This window comes from Haliaeetus albicilla, chromosome 19, assembly GCF_947461875.1.
Source record: "Haliaeetus albicilla chromosome 19, bHalAlb1.1, whole genome shotgun sequence".
NCBI classification, from domain to species: domain Eukaryota; kingdom Metazoa; phylum Chordata; class Aves; order Accipitriformes; family Accipitridae; genus Haliaeetus; species Haliaeetus albicilla.
The window spans coordinates 28,991,828-29,007,145 of NC_091501.1; the positions used below are offsets into that span (position 1 = coordinate 28,991,828).

At 53.1% G+C, this 15,318-nt stretch overlaps 1 protein-coding gene across 2 annotated transcripts in view; it reads left to right on the forward strand.

The window, feature by feature from the left end:
* The first annotated feature begins 10,671 nt into the window (after positions 1-10,671).
* LOC104316335 (lactosylceramide 4-alpha-galactosyltransferase) overlaps positions 10,672-15,318 on the forward strand; it is a 30,215-nt gene continuing 25,568 nt past the window's right edge. Inside the window, exons 1-2 of one of the 2 annotated variants that reach the window (XM_069806988.1) lie at positions 12,814-13,122; positions 13,467-13,554. The gene's annotated coding sequence lies outside the window, so the exon portion shown is untranslated. Of the gene's footprint in view, positions 10,721-12,813; positions 13,123-13,466; positions 13,555-15,318 lie in introns of those variants that run through there. The other variant, XM_069806987.1, reaches the window with a different exon arrangement.

The window sequence follows — 15,318 nt, forward strand, 5'->3', positions numbered from 1 at the left end:
AACCGGTGTGAGTGCTTCACCGCTTGCAGCCCATTGCTGGCCCGGTAAAGCGCCCTTACACCCCGGTGCAGGGCCGCGGTGCTGCCCGGTGTTTGCCGCAGATGCCAGGATGGCAAAGGAAGCTGTGCCGTGCTGGGCACGAGCGGCTCTTGGGTACGGAGCAGGCGTTTGGGGTTTTTTTAGAGCTAATGTCAGCGGGTTTGGAGTACAACGTTTACAGGGATAATTCTCTGTGTCACTTTTTAAGAGCGACTTATTTTTCTGCTAGTTTTTCCGCGGTGGGCACCCAGTTAAGGCCGCTCACCGGGGCATCCTGGCATCGATGGCCCCGCCGCTGCCTGCGTGTGGGCTGTGGCACCCGCTCAGCACTGCTGCCTGGCTTTTTCTCGGGGAAACCCCCCAAGACCCAATGCTGCCTGCCCTCCAGCATGGGGCCAGTGGGCCGGAATGGGCTGTCTTGCAACACGATTTCCTACGCTCCTGCAAATGAGATAAACCTTCAACAGGAAGGAAATACAGGATAAAACAGACACTTGGTGATCCCCAGCCAGAAGCATTTGGGAAGACAGACCTGAGCTGTGGTAGGTCAGTCACTCGAGGTAGCACTGCAAAGCAAATGATATTAATTAGTTTACAAATGGAGAACCCGAAACCATTTTAGAGATGCAGGTGTGCAAACACATGCCTATCTAAAGTGAGTATTTAATTTTCCATTAATAAATTTAGGAAGCCTGCAGTGAGAGCTGGCCTGAACTCAATAGATTGTACTTGCCTGAAGGCAAAGGCAGTATTTTGATAAGTGGGTTATGTTCAAATGGTTAATAATACTCTGAACTGCTCAGCTGAGGGGAAAGGTTTCACTTCTTGTGAGAAATTCCTTTGAAATGATGTCATTTTGTGTCCAAAATACACATACTTTTGAGCCATACCTGGTTTTGTGGCTGCACCATTGGCCACTCCTGCTGATGCAAAGTTAGGTGAAATGCAGCAAATTTGGGCAAGGGACCGAGGGGGACCCTGGTCACAGAAGGGCACATCTGCTGGAGGGAGTGCTTCAAGTACTCCTGTCTGCTCTTCAGAACAGACTGGCTTTGGAGGTGAACACATTCAGTTCCTCAGTTTGCTGTATCAAAGCAGAGTTTTGGAGGATGGGTGAAGACCAAGCAAAGCCTCTGGGTTTCTGTTATCGGCACGTGTATCGCCGTAGGAGAGGGAGCGCGGCGGCGGTGTGTGGGAACCGCTGGTACCCGCCATCGAACCGTGAGGCTGTGCTGACCACATTGGAGGGGGGGGGCTGCACCTGAGCTGGTGAGGTATTTCGGCCCCTCTTGGACACGGGTGGGAGTGAGAGGCCAGGCCACCCCCAGCTGCGTCGGGGGTAGCCAGCGTCTCACTCGCCTTTTGGACCGGGGCAGGCATCACACCACGGCTTGCTCACAAAACAAGGATGCCTCGGCGTGCGTGGTCTCGCACGTGCCACCCCGGCGCTGCGGCTGGGCACGCATGTGTGGCTGGTCCTGCGCCGGTCCTGGGTGGTGGGGGGCACCCAGCTTCTGGGGGGTGATGGTACCCCGTGGGCACGGAGGGCCACCAGGCACTGGCATCCCCTCGTCGGGCAAAGCCATGCACAGAGACGGGGGCAGAGGCGCTCCACCCCCTCGGGGCCTTTCCTTATTTGTTTCAATCATGACAACATGATTTACTTTATCTATAAATATCCCTCTGCACAGGGAATAACGCGCCAGATGACATTTTCCAGATGGTCTCGTGTTCATGGGTGAGGCAATCCCCTGGCATCATTAGAAAAGGGAAAATGCGATCTGCAAACCCGCACACCATTTCGCAAGCAACTTTAAAATAATTTTATGTCCATCCCTGCTCTCAGGACAGAGCAGAAGGAGTCCATTCCCCGTGTTGTGACATGTGTTGCAATTCCCCAGCTGGGACCCAACGCCCCGCAAAATCCACACACTGCAAAAAAACTGTCAGGCAGACTAGGGTCGGTGGCCTTTCTTCTGCCTTTTTTCCCCCTACTCTTTTCTTCAGAAAAATGCTTTTCCTTAAAAGTGTGGGGGGATTTGAGGGATAAGAGACAGAAAACTTTGCTGCTGTTCCTTATTATGGGTTTTGGTTTCTTTTTAATTTCTTAAACTTCCTTCAAGACTAAGAGCTATTCAAGGCAATAATTTAAAAGTTACCATTGCAGTTCAGAATGCCCTGTATTTTTTTCAAGGCCTTTGGAAGGAGCATCCTGACCAGGCAGCGCTGGCGGACCGTGCCGTCGTCAGCTGCCATTAAGTTGTTCAGATGAAGCAACGTGCCTCTTGTAGCCGGAGAGGCAGGATCACCCAGGTGTGCCGTGGAGCTGCTGGCCGGCTTCCCCAGGAGCCCGGCGACGTCCTTGCGGGTCGGGCTGCCTGCACGGCCGGGGCGAGAGCCAGAGCTGGAAAGCAGGGCGCCGCGGGAAGGGCCGAGTGGGAGCATCCCACACAGGACCCGGGTACCCACTGGGCGCTCAGGGGTGCCGCTGAGGTGGGCTGCAGGGGTCGGCGGGCTACATCTGCCTGCTGCTGGCCGGGCACTCAGAAAGAGCTTGGAGCAACCGGAGCAGCTCCGTGGGTAGGTTCCTGCACGTGGATGTTACCCCGTGGAGGAGGGACAGCCCATCGGAGGAGACCCAGGACCTGGAGCGGAGGGGAGCAGGCGGAATTAGCCAGGTGCATCACACAGGCGTGCAGCAGCTTCGTGCTGGCTGCGGGACCTCGGGGCAGTGGGTGCAGCGTGCAGGCCAAACCCTGGGCTGGCAGAATATCCAAGTATTTTGTGCAAATCCAAACACAGTCAGTTTTTACTGTAACAATGTATTGATTGGTTGAGTTATTGGGAAAAAAAGCAGGAGGTGAGACTATAGCTCGAAACAAGCACCCCCTCAGTAAGTGCCTCCAGGTGGCTGAGATCCCCCCTCTAGGCTTCCAGCCAGGACACCGACCTTGTTCTGACATTCAGCATGCGGAGCCATCAGCGTCTGAGAGAAATCCTTACTGACCAAAACTAGGAAGCTACTAGCTAGGAACCAAAGGTGTCCGTGCACCTGGAATGATTTAGGTATCCTCAAAGCCCCAGGAGGGTAGGAGTGGTCTCGACGGCTGTTTTTACACGTTAGCGGAGCATGTAAGAGCACAAGAAGGCAGCTCTGGCCTCAGTGATCGTGAGAGCTGACGGCACTCGCTCCTGTACCCGCTGTGCTGGCAGCCACGGGCGTGTTAAGAGGCTCCCCCGGGTCAGCTCTTTCGGGAGCTGCTTCCCAGGGCTCTGCACCTCCGTGCCTGGCAAAGGCAGGGGCCGGGAGCAGGCGACATGTGAGCGACGGCGGACGCTGCTGGGGGACAGCACCCCGACCGCGTGCGCTGGAGTCGCCAAACCCTCGCTTCCCCGCTGATCTCTGTGCCGTTGCTTATCCCAGTGTTCTCGTCACTACCTGTGCGGCAGCAGCACCGGGGTTTCGGGATGGTTCTCCCATTCCAGAGGAACTGGCAGGGCCACTTCCAGCTGCAGGAGCGGGTACGTTGTGGGGCGGCTGTCCCCTCGGCAGGAGGTCTGGCCACGGGCGGCAAGCACTGCCTCGCCACAGCCTTGGCCCTGGAGTTGAACAGAGCAGAAGGGGTGTAAAACACAGGAGAGGCTTTGCCTGGCGTTTCTGTTCAAGAAGAGGAACCCTGAAAGCCGTTAGTGTGCAGGGAGGGTGCAGAAAGGACACAGGGAAGATGCACCAGGAGAGACCAACCTGCCCGGGCTGCAGCTGCCTGCTCTCCACGCCAGGTGTATTGCCAACTCATCCACTTTGGAAAGAGCTGAAGTGGCCTTTTTTAGGACCTGTGCCTTTACTCATGGAGTAAAAGGGCTGGGAAGAGGCCAGCACAGGGGCCATGCTCTCAGCAAACGATGCTGCCAGCTGGGAGATCTCTGCTCTCAGTGCTGATTTATGGCAGGGAAGTCCCTACTGCCACTGCTCCCAGGGCCAAGTCTTGCATCAGAGCCAAAATTAGAGTTGTGGCTCCTGGCGATCCTGGCATTTGCCGCCTTAGACACTCTTGAGGAAAATGTGGGGAGGGTAAGAGTTTCCACCCCCCCCCCCCAAGATGGAAATCACAGCTTGGGAAAGGTCCTCTGAACTTCACCTGCCCAGGACACGTGCAAGCGTGGCCTCTCCAGCTGACCGTCCCCAAACCGCCACCACCACTGCACACAGCTCTGCTGTTTTTAGCTTCATTTTATTTTAGGTTCATTTTATTTTAGTTAACCGACTGCAGATTGGCTGTTATTTTCGCTCTGAAGCCAGGGAACGCAAAAATTTGCAATGCTTATCGAGGCTCCCCTGACCGCCGCAGCTCTCCAAGCGAGCTGCCTGCGGTGGGCGAGCCCTGAGCGGCGGCAGCAGTTTTGGGGAAAGCGTGGGCACCTCCTGTTCGCACCCACCGCAGCTTCACGGCGCAGGGGACGTCTGCCGTGCAAGAGTCTCCTAAGCCGGCCCCAAGGCTGCGCCTGCTCTGGGCTCTTAATCCGAGCAAATGTTTTCCCAAGAAAGGGAGTGCCTGTCTTCCCAGGGCTGGGAGGCCGCGGTGCCAGGAGCCCTGCAGTCATGGCGGTGTGATGAATTCCTAATCCTCCCCTGCCGTTGTAAGCAATGATGTTTTTCCTTCTCTCTCTGTTGTACCAAGGGCTTAAGGCAGACCTGTCTGCTGTTAGCAGTGAACACATGGGTTAGTTACCCACTGGTCAGGAGTAAGAGCAGCACGGTCCTGCCGTGTTTACCGATTCCATGACTACAGCAGAAAACCACTCTGGTTTTCATGCCTGCTCCTCCCTCCTCATCAACTCAGAGGTTGCTAGGACGTGTGATTAGAGGAAATGGCAAATATTACCCATGGGCTACCAATTCTACTTTTCAAATTAAAACCAAATAAATTAAGCCCGACACAATACCCAGGAAAGGCATTGGGATTGTTGAAAGACCATTAAGCTTTAAGGAGAAGATGAGTTGCAGAAACTATTACCTAATCAACGGCCTGCTGGCGACCAGGAAAACCTCAGTAAATATCAGCAGTTCTGTGTGGGAACAAAGGGACTCTATTTCACTAGTTAAATACTTACTTTAAACTTGATAAGTGCTGTGTGTTGGCATTGGTTGTCTCGGGGGGGAGTGAAAAATCTTCTGTGACTCTGTTTTTCGTGGTATTTCGGTGGGTCTCTTAACCCTGGTGTCATGCCCCATCCTGGAGCTGGATGGATTTCACTGGGGCCGAGTAATTTCTGGTTTGTGGGCTTTTTGGCTTATACAGCACCTCTAGCACATGGCTAGGTCACGGCTTAAGCACCTGCTAATCCTTCAGACTCAGGCTCTGGCCTCATGCTCAGGAGCCAGGAGCTCTGCCCAGCCGGACCAGCGGGGACCGAGGTGGGGCTGAGGAGGGATAGTGCTGATGGGAAAACAAGACAGCTCCTCTGGAATTAGCGCAGACAAACGTCAAACCCTTTGCAACACACAAAGCAGTGGAAACCCCCCTCTATTACACAATATTCTATGAGCTGGCTGACGAGCATGTATGTACCCATGCCTATTCCCCTACTTGAGTCTTTTTTGCCTGTAGAAGTTAACTTCGGCTCGGAAATCTCTCAGTCCTGCGCTGCTTTCAAACTGCTACAGGTTTCATATCAAAATGGTACATCTACTTCAAGTCAACAGGAAACTTTTAGATTAAAACGTCCAACTCCCCAAAGCCCAGCACTCAGACTAGACCATCCGCTTTCTGGAAGGTGCATTAGGACCTCGAGGGAGCAGCCCCAGATCAATAACTAGCCAGCCAGATTTTTTGCAAATGAACCTTCTGCATCTGCCTATGTTTATAGTCCTAAATGTATTTTACTTCCAAATAGCCTCAGAGTAAAGAGTAATTCACATTTGAAGTGTAATATTTAACTCAACAAATACCCTTAAAAGCAGAGGACTTCATTAATGACCTTTATTTTTGTAGGAACACAGTGGTCGGTTGTTTTTAGGACCACCCTCACCATCTTAATTATATCTACACCCCATGGTAGGTTTAGGTGTGAAAAACAGGAGTACTTTATTGCGTGCTGCACTGGAGCTGGGAAATGCTGCAACTGCTTTCCTTATGTTAGGAAAACTCCATGTTACGCCTGTGGATGGTAATATTAGCCTGATAAGCGGTAAGCATTAACAAATACATGGAAACACAGGGTCAGGGGAGAGTCAAACACTGGGTGTTTGTGACTTAATCTTGGTGCCCAGATCAGAATCACCTGATTTATGGGAACAGGCAACTCTTTCCAGCTACAGCTTTACAGATTTGGGCCCTTATTATTAGCCACAAAATTTGCCCTAGAAAACCATTGCTATAAGCGGTGGAGTCAGTTTGGGATTTTCCAAGGATCTGGGGTTTTCCGACATTTCTTTCAAACTGGCCTTCTGGCAGGAAGGAGTGAATTTTAGTGAATATCAAAAATAGAAGAAAATGTGGTGCAGGGAAATAAAGATGGGCAAAAATTTTCCAAATTTGACACTTTCTAAGCAAATATTTTCCCTCCAACTCAAAACAATTATTCCTTTTGAAACATTATTTGAACTTTGAGTTATTTAAATACCATAGAAATTAAAATTATTTGATACAGTAAGCACGAAACTTTTAAATATGATCCAACCCAATGTGGAGGTAATTATTAATTTAAAACTCTTTTACTTTGGACTTGGGCCAGGGAAAGCTTTTGCAATCTCAGGCTCCTATAGAGTGGGGAAAAAAGTCCTTGATTTCTACTACTCAGATGTTGCCAGCTGTTCCTGCGGCTCCCCTGCAGCCAGCTATAGATACACGGGCATCACGCTTACTGATTCCTGTCCGGAGTGAGCTTGGCCGGGTAGAAAGCTGAAGCAGAGATGCGCTTGGCCCATTTTTGTGCAAAGCAGATGGTTCCTGGCCTTTCGTCCAGCTGAAGGCTCTTACACCTGTGGTAATACATCTCCCTTTGGGTTTAAATTACGTAGCAGCCATCCTGCCTTCTGTCTGAAGGTACCGCGCTGTTCCAATTTCCCTCTTATCACATCTTCACTTCTAATCTGCTCGCTGGACACGATGCTTACCGTCACGCTTGAGTCAATTGGCAAAATTTATCAGAGTGCCTCCCTCGTTGGTGCATACTAATCAATAAATATGATGACGTCCTAACAACACCAAGCTAATGCTTCTAAAAGGATTTATTTGTATCTGCCAACTTCATTTAAAAAAAAAAAAAAAATCTCTTGGTAGAGGCTCAGCAACTTCATTTCAAGGGCCGAGTGTCTGTTAGCAAAACCATTCACTGGGTTTTTTTTTTTCTTCTTCTTCTTTCCTCTCACAGAAATTTGATCAAGAAAAACCCAGCAACAGGAACACGTTCCAGTTTCGATTGTGATGTGGCTGATTGGGAATACCATCCCTTTGGCGCCATAGCACAAAAAAGGCAGGTGGTTGAAGGGTCTCAGTCTGCAATCTGGCTCCTATCAGGAGAAGACTGGACAAGGGCTGGCGGCTGCATCCTGAGAGGGTTTGATCTGCTTTTCCGAAGAGAGAGGAACGCTTCTAGTTTGCTTAAAACCAAAGCCAGAAGAGACAGCAGGAGCGAAGCCAACAGCTGAGGTTGAAAACTGGGAGGAAGGAGAGCAGATGCGGGCGTCTTTCAGCCCGGCCACTCAGTCGCTGTCTGCAGCCCCTGGGGACGAGCCCCCCCCCAGTGCGAGCCCGTGAGGAGCTGCCGGACGGAAAGGTGGGAGCAGTGCTGCACCAGACATCTCCAGTGCCTGCCGGAGGCAGGCCTTGGGCAGGGAAAAACAGCCCCGAGGGTGAGGCAGAGCCCTCGGTTATGCCCATTTACCGCTTCGGGCGTTTCAGCTACACGGACATCTGGGCTACAGCCTGTGCAGCAAGGAAAAGGTACGTACAACAGCAGTAAAGCATGTATAATACCTGGGAGACTGATACCACGAGGGCTTAATGACCCCGCTGGCCACCTTCCTTCCCCCTGAACTGCATGCAGGTGACCCAAAGCCTCTGGCACGTGCTGCTTCTTCAGCCCCCATGAACAGACATGTGTCCTTCCTCCTCCTCTCACCCTGCTCCCCATCGGGATGTTACGATCTCATTGCTGAGCACCAGCCACACCACACCCTTCTCCCTCCCCACCTTCGGTAAGCCGTTTACTTATTTCCCAGGCTAAGAGACCGGTGCCGTAATTACGTCTCTTTCAGAGGAATAATTTTTGCATACGCTCTTGCCAGCACCTGACGCACAGACCTTTCCAGCAGCAGGACTCAGCCCTGGCTGACAGCTCACTGGCTTATTTTGAAACAGGGATGAAGATGAAACCACCTGTAGTGTCATAGCAACCCTCCCCAGCGGCTGTCCTCTCCCAGTTCAAACCGAAGCCACCTCACTGGCTGACAGACCAGGTAGGAAACTGCTTGTCAAATCAAAACCAGGCTGAAAGCACTTAAAAACTGTTTACTGAGGTGATTTGCAGCTGTGAAATTAGCTCACAGGTGATGCTGTTCTGCCAGGTGCTTTGAATGATGATTTGCATGGTGCTGCGCTCTTTAGGGTGGCTGGGGTAGGTCTTTACCTCCTCCAGCCTGTCTCAGCTACCTGAAACCCAGCGTACCCCACCTCTGATTTGCAAGCAGGGCTGGCTGGCATCCTTGGGGTGCTCACCAGGTCGTTGCCTCCTTCAAGCACAGGGGCAGCTGTGCCACTTGCATGTCAGCGCTTTAAGGCAAATCCAAACCAGTGGCAGTTCACACAGGGCTGTAAGCTGACAGTTCAGGAACTAATGATAAAATGGTCCAGAGGCACATGCATGATCCAAATTCTGCTGTTTAGATATGTCTGTGTGTCCAGAGACAAAGACTTTACCGTCCCTGCGGTAGTAGCCCCACAGGAACTAAATCCTGGCTCTGGCAATCTTCTGGACAGATCTCTGGGCTTCAGGTCCTCCCTCCCCACTTCGTTACCGTTCCAGAGGGTGCCGGTGTACGGCAGCGCTGCAGGTACTGCGCTTGCCCTGCGCTTTTGCCCTACCAGCTCCCGTGATGTAGCTGTTTGCCCCTGAAGGCTCCCAGCCCAGGTTCACAAATCCCATCTCGCCTTCCCCTGCGTCGGACGCCTGCCTTCACTCAGGGACCGGGTGAGGAATAGCACCTCTGGGCTCAGCGCCACGGGCTGCTGAGGGTGCTGCCCGCGCAGCTCGGAAGCGCAGAAAAACCAGGGTGGGGAGGGATCTCAGGAGGTCGTCTGCTCCAAACCCTTGCTCCAAGGAGGGTGAGCACTGACACCTTCAGCAGCAACTCTGTGTCACTAATCTAAATTCTGCTCAGTGGGGCAGACAAAAGTATCTTGAAGTCCGTTTTAACTTCAAATTTGATTAAGTCCTGTTCTTATACAAGAAATGGCTTAACATTTTTGGCAGGGGGGAGCAGTTTCGGACTACTAAATTGTGGGGAAAATGTATTTCTTTTTAAAGCAATGCCAACATTTCTTTCATGGAAATGTTTGTCATAGGTACACTGTTTTGTAAGATGTAAATAACATACTGTATCATGGGATTTGTAAAAAACAGGGCTGGAAGGCACCTCAAAAGAGCTCGTGTCCAAGCCCTGCTCCAGGTAGGATTACCTCCATCTAAACCGTTCCCGATTATCATCTAACCTGCTTCCCAAAATCTCTGGTGATCTTCCCGTGCAATTTCCTCCACCCTATAACAGCCTTCCAGTTAAAAGTGCTTTTCTAAATGAAAGCCCACATTTCCCTTCTTCATTCACGCTCATTAAGAACTTGTTAAGCAATCATTTGCCAGGTATAATTTGGGCAAAACTTCCTTCTGCCTGAGGGTAGATGTGAAACTTGCTTTGCAACGTGCAAGCAGCTCATCTGCGGGCTGCGTTTTGTTTTGTGTGGTTGGTTTTTGTTTTTTTCTTAACTAAAATTTTCGGTTTCGCGTCTTCGTTGACTCGCGTCAGCTTTGTAACCGTCTGCCTCGGCGTCGAACGATGTAGGAGTCGCCCACCCGGCCCCGCTCGTCCTCCTGCCCGCCGGCCCCCCGCCCTTCAGCTCTCCGGCCGCCCTCGGGTCCGTCCCCGGCTGCCGCCCCGCCGGCCGAGGGCCGTGCGCTGCCGACCACCGACGGGCACCCCGGCTCCGCCGGAGGTACCGCAGCGCGACAGCAGGTAAAACTGCGAGGAAAAGCGCGGCTCGGCTTACGGGCTCCCGACCGGCCGTGGGGTAAGGGGAGCGATTCCTGGAGGGGCGGAGAGGGAGAAAAAGCCGTACGGCGATTTAAAACGCCTTGTTACGAAGGGAGCAACGCTGAGAAACCCCGAAGCCGCCACCCCCAGAAGCAGCAGCGGCCCTGCCCGGGGAGGTGCCGCGTCCCGGGGCCGTCGGGGAGCGACGCCGCCCGCCCCGGGGCTCGCCCGGCGCCGCGTCTCCGGCGAGTAACGGCCGCGCTTCCCGCCGGCCCTCCCCGACCCGACGGGGAGGCCCCGGGAGGGGGCGGCCGGGCCCCTCCGGAGGCGGGACCGGCGCGGGGGGCGGGCGCCGTCGGCGATGCCCGGGGTGGCGGGGCGGGGGGGGGGGGAGCCGCGCTGCCGGGAGGGCGCGGAGCGGCGGCCCCGGAGGTGAGGCGAGGCGGGGCGGGGGGGGACGACGAGGCGGGTCTGGGGGGGCTCCGATGTCCTTCCTCGCTCGGGGGGAAGCGTTTCTCCACGGGGAGCCGTTCCACGAGCGGAGCCCGCCCGCGTCCGGCGCGGTGCCGGCCAGCAGCCGCCCCGCGGGCCGCCCCTTCCGTGCGGGTCGGAACCGGCGGCTCCGCTCGCCCCGTCGAGGGCGCAGCGGCCGGGAGGGCTGCCAGGCCGGGGCGGGGAGCGGAGGGGGAGGCCCGGCAGCCGGTCTGCCCTCAGCCGGGACCCCTGGGCGGCTCCGAGCTGGCTCCGGGCGGCTGCCGTGCCCGGTCGGAGCTCTGCGGAGAGCGGCTCTTACGGCCCGGGCGGACGGGGAGGTCTCCCGCCCGGTGGCGGCGAGGCTTTTCGGCTGAGGTTTGCGAAGGAGAGCTTCTCTCGGCTGCCCGCGCGGCTTTGTGAGGGTCGCTGCTGCGCAGCCATCGCTGTCGGAGGGAGCTGGCGAAGGCGCGGAGCAGCGCAGCAGCCGCGGGGCCGGGGGCTCCGCGTCCAGTGCCCGCCGCTGCTGGGGCCGGGAGGGCTCCGTCCCGCTTGAGGAGGGCTAGGCACGGGCTGAAACTGCAGGTCCGGGTGAATGGCAGCAGCACAGTGGGAGGACAAAGAGAAAAGGGTCGGAGAAATGCGGCATTCTTCTCCGCCAGTGGCGACAGGCTGGCTTGGGTGAGAGGGTGGAAAGACAGCAGCGCTGGCGATGGGGGGGGTGTGTGTGTGTGGGGGTGTGTGTGCAGGTGGCCGTCATGTTCCCAGGCAGACATGTCCTGAAAAACATCGGAGTCTGAGGAAGAGAGAGAGACTCGCAATAGAGCTATAGAAATGCTTGCTGGGGGGGGCAGGGGGGGAAGCCCTTGTGAAAGAGTCATAGGAAAATACATAACTCTTGTAACTGTAGTAAGCAAAAACTAGCAATGCTGCTGAAAGAAGGCGAGTTAGAAGCTTTGGCTGAGAAGGAGCTATCCCAATTAAACTAACATATTCTTTCCTAATGCATGAGAGGTTGCTCAGAATAGACTGGATGTTTCTTAACCCTGAAGAAACCCTCTCTAGCTTCTGCTGAGCTCCAACGGGTTTGCACTATTATTCATGGGTTTTGTTGCCGTGGAGGTCAGAGGAGCAAATCTTACAGAACTCAAATTCCCTTTTTTTGGGAATTGCAGCAATTCCAGTAGCATCTCGAAGCATGGGCTCTGTAGGAGGAAGCACTGATGAGGGAGTCATACGTGAATGCCCTTCTCTTGTTTGCATGCCCCTCATTTGACAACACAAAAATGGGAGTCATTCTTGAGGGCCAGAGGGCGTGATCTTGGGTGAACAGCAATCTGCCTGCTGCCAGTTAGTTTTAGGTGCGTCATTCAGGTAGCAGCTGGTAACTACGTCCCAAGTTTTCCTTCTCACGGGACTTCTACTGGCTCTCAAGGCATTGGCTGTCTCCATCTGACAGTGGCTCTAATGAAGTTTTTCTTGCTCAGGAGTATCACAGGGCCAGGTTCAGTAGTTGTGGACTGTGAAGGCCTCGGTGTGCAATTTGGCATTACCATGGAGCGAAGTTCAGTGATACTAAAAGGATGCAGCTTCCTGGCTGCCGGTTCTTGCATCTCTCTCTCTGCCAATATGTGTGCCTGTCTCACCCTGCAGTGGAGCAAAACCAGTTCTGGGACCTATTCCAGTAAGAAAATAAAATCCTTCAGCAGAACTGGCTTTTTGGTGCTTTAGCTTTCAGGGCTGGTCACAGCAGGGTCAAAGAAGAGCCCGAGGAGGAAGGAAGTGGGGCCACTTTTTTTAGCAACAGTTAGCCATTGCCTTGGTTTTCTTGTGTCATCAGCGGATGCTTTGGCATGAGGTACTTAGGTGTAATTCTACTTCCATCTTACTTTAGTTGCATTTGATTGGTCATGAGTATAGAGAGAAGCCATGTAAAGTCGCAGTTACCATATAAAATCATACAGATGTGCCTGTTCCATCTATAGAGGGGAGACCAGACGAGCAGTGTATAGTGCTGGATACGTCTTGCTATCAGTGCTGCTGTGGTTTGGATCAAGTTCCAGTATGTGATGGCAGGAGAGACTGGGGACACCCCTCTTGTCTTTACTGGCAGCCCCTCAGTAAATTAGTGCAGCTGTACTATCATTTAGCTCCTTAAGGGTGGTGCTTTCCATGCTTGTTAAAAGCTTGGACTGTCTTCTGGCTTTGAGATCCCTTTCTCTGCTCTCTTCTGGGGTTGGTTTTCTTCACAGGCACTCCTGACCAAACAAACACTTAAACTCCTTACTGGAGTTGCCGGGTCATTCAGATTCCAGAACAGATTCACAAATCTTATTTTGGGTGGTACTTTCACTGTGAAACAGGTGATATGTTACCAACTCACTTCTTCGTTTATCTCTACTGGCTTTTACAATTATCTTAAACCAGGGCTGGGAACTCTGCCCAACAGTTTAAATGAGGTCTGGTGGAACTTCAGATTATGGCATTGTGAACCAACCACTCCTCTGTGAGTGAAGGATTAAATACAATCATGTTAGTATTTAGATTTTTCTGTTAAAAAGGGGAGTGTTCACACTCTATGTTTTTGTATAATTGCACAGGACCTCCCATCTGTGCAAGATGCATGGGTTAATACCTCCTGATCTTTAATATGTTCAGCCTTGCAGTGGCTCTTTCAGGTAGGAAAGTACTTCTTCCATATTCGCAGGAGGAAGGTTGTGTTAGAGACAGAAAAACAACCCCCGAGATCCTTGAAGAAACTTAGACATTGACTTCACTGTGATCTCAAGTTGGAGGTGAGATTTTAAGCTTCAGTTTTAACTGACCTGTTCCTTGGCCTGTAAGAAACCTGTTCCGAAGCAGCAAAACAAATAGAAATCCCCTGAATTCATGTGTAGTCTGCTGTTGGACCATCCTTTCAGCGTGTCTCTGGATTTTAAAAACAGAGAAAGAAACTGTTGTCCAGATTAGGGGAAGGAAAAATCACCACATATTGGCCTATTAGGCTTGAAGTGTTTAATTATTAGTATGCTCTGATACACCGTATGTCTTCACTTGTTAATGCTGCTGGATGCCCGGTCACATATGCCCAACCTCCCTGTAGAAGTGGACACCATCTTCAGTACCTTCTCTCTGTTTTGCAAGATCTGCTGTGAAGCCCTTGCATAAGCTCGTGGGCAGGAGTAACACTGGTGATTAACGGGATTTGCTCACTTCCTGACCAGGCGCGGTCCTGACTTCCGTATTCTCATAGTCCTTTATATCTGCACGTCTTTCCAAAGAGCTGCTCCTTTTCTAGCCATGTGCCAGTATTTTCTCGAGCTGTGAGGGTTAAAATAATGTTTAGACTTAATTTTATACACAGTTTCCAGCCCTGTGTGCATGGCTTTCTACAAATACGCAGTAATAGGAAACTGCTATTTGAAAGCTGTTGGTGGCAAAGAGCTGTATCAGTTTGCTAGCTGATCTGCTGCTAGCATCTGTCCCTTTTGTCTGTTTGTCCTTTCCAGCAGCTTTCCGCAGCCAAAGTCTGCCTTCTCTTTTAAGTATTGATGAGGGGTTTATGTGGTCTGTTTCTTGAAAGCTAAAAGCTGTGAGGTACAAAACCTGCTCCTTTCAGGTAAAGAAGACCCAAATGCTAAGATCTAGAAAAAAGCGTTGGGAACCTTTTCTTCACGGGATGCAGAGTAAGATGCTCCTGTACAATAGCACAGAAGAAGGGGAGATAGCAGTCTGACTACACACCGTAGCTGCGTTCCTGATTTTGCCAGTGTTTCTCTACCCAGGTCTGTCCATAAATGCTCCTGCTCCCCTTTGTGCGCCGCGGTGACCCTGGCATCTCCCCTCGCTCCACTGCACTCGTCGCGTTGCTTGGTGCTCCCACGGACACAAAACCCTTCACCTCCAGGGACCTTGGTTTGGCACGGTGGAGCCCGCCGCCCCGACGCTGTATGGTGTTACCCCAGCAGTACACTGGGGAGCCACGGGGGGCACTGGGGAACGAGGGGGCTGGGCAGGCCCACCCTGACCCACGCCAGCCCCCGTGAGCCGAGTGGGGCAGCCCTGGGGCGCGGTGGGCTCAGGCAGGAGCCCCACACGAGACCTGGCCACGGAGGTGACGCAGCTCTGGGGTCAGTCTGTGGGGCAGGGTCTGGGTTGATGGGGTACAGGGCCAGACGTGGGCATGGCTGTAATGTCAGGGCAAGAGCCTCACCTCAAAAGCCCTCTCCACGTTTCTCAGCTCCCTCCCGGTTCCTTGCCTGCAACCCGGCTGCCTCGTACAGCGCTTTCTCCTCTGCTGAGCAATTCCATCTTCTGTCCTGCCTCACGGGTCAGGGTTTCTGGGTCAGTGGTGCTTGCTGTTGCCATCTCCAATTGCTGGCGATGTCCTGCGTAGCTGCTGCTCCCCAGTGTCTCCTGTGCTGGGCTAAAGGGCTGTGGCAGAGCGGGGAGGAAGGTGCGGAGCAGGGTGACGTGGGGAGGATGAACCTGCGATGAGGAAGCGAAGGGGCTACGGTCCACCGTGAAGGAGGGATGGAGGTTCAGAAAAAGAACATGAC